Source organism: Oxyura jamaicensis, chromosome 25 (genome assembly GCF_011077185.1).
Source record: "Oxyura jamaicensis isolate SHBP4307 breed ruddy duck chromosome 25, BPBGC_Ojam_1.0, whole genome shotgun sequence".
Lineage (NCBI taxonomy): Eukaryota > Metazoa > Chordata > Aves > Anseriformes > Anatidae > Oxyura > Oxyura jamaicensis.
In genome coordinates, this window is record NC_048917.1 from 429,573 (window position 1) to 430,661 (window position 1,089).

Sequence of the window (1,089 nt, forward strand, 5' to 3'; positions counted from 1 at the left end):
CCCATCAAATTCTCTGTTGTTCTCAGAGCATACTAGCTTCTCATTGCCAGACTCTGATTTTTTTTTTCTACTTGCAGTGACCAAAGTAGCACGAACACCCTCCAGCAGCCTTCCAGTCCCCACAACTCCCTGCTCCAAGCCGCACGCGCTGATTTCCCTGAGCCCGCTATCTCCCAAGTCGGATGAGGAGACCGCAGCCGCTCCACCCCCAACCTGTAACGGAGCTCGGTAGCTTTATTTCCACACCGATACTGCTGCGGTGCCAGATCCGCCACTCTGCAAGGGGGGATCCCCTCCATACCACCCTGCCGCATTTCCACCCACGCCAGCATTTCCCTACAAGCCCAACACAGCCCAGAGATACGAGAGCAAGCTCCCAGCCACTGCTCCCCCTAGGCCAGAGCGCCACTGACCGCTGCCTGCGGGAGACTCAGACCCCCCCCCCCGGGGGGGGTGGGGGGGCGAAGACTCCAGCAGAAGCACCAGAGGGGGGCTCAAAGCCCCCCAGAGCCCTCCCCAGCTCCCCCTCCTCGCCCCTCCGACATCCCGGAGCCCCCCGCCCCTCACCCTCTCGGCGCCGCCGCAGCCCGCGGAAGGCCGAGTCAGCAACAGGAAGGGAAGGGAAGGGAAGCGCCCGCCGGCCGTGACGTGGAGCCTCGCAGCGCCCCGAGGCGAACTGGGAAATGTAGTCCTGCCCCCGCCCCCCCCATCTCGCTGCCCCCAGGCTTGTCCTTTGGAGGAAGAGGGTTTACTTGCGCTCCCCAAAGCGTTTAAAAACAGCAGCTTTTAGTTAAAAAATAGCACTTATAGAGACTTCCGGGAGGAGTCCTATTCAGGAATAGTGCAGCCAGCAGGACCGGGGATGTGATCGTCTCCCTGTGCTCTGCTCTGGTGAGGCCGCACCTTGAGTGCTGGGTTCAGCTTTGGGCCCCTCACTACAAGAAGGACATCGAGGCCCTGGAGCGTGTCCAGGGCAGGGCTACGAAGCTGGGGAAGGGCCTGGAACATAAGTCCTGTGAGGAGCGGCTGAGGGCACTGGGGCTGGTTAGTCTGGGGAAGAGGAGGCTCAGGGAGGCTCAGGGAGGCTCA

At 62.0% G+C, this 1,089-nt stretch overlaps 1 protein-coding gene across 1 annotated transcript in view; it reads right to left on the reverse strand.

Annotated features, from left to right (window-relative positions):
* Positions 1-667, reverse strand: part of SSR2 (signal sequence receptor subunit 2) — a 3,407-nt gene extending 2,740 nt beyond the window's left edge. Inside the window, exon 1 of the mRNA XM_035346682.1 lies at positions 568-667. The gene's annotated coding sequence lies outside the window, so the exon portion shown is untranslated. The remainder of the gene's footprint in view (positions 1-567) is intronic.
* Between the last annotated feature and the right edge of the window lie 422 nt (positions 668-1,089).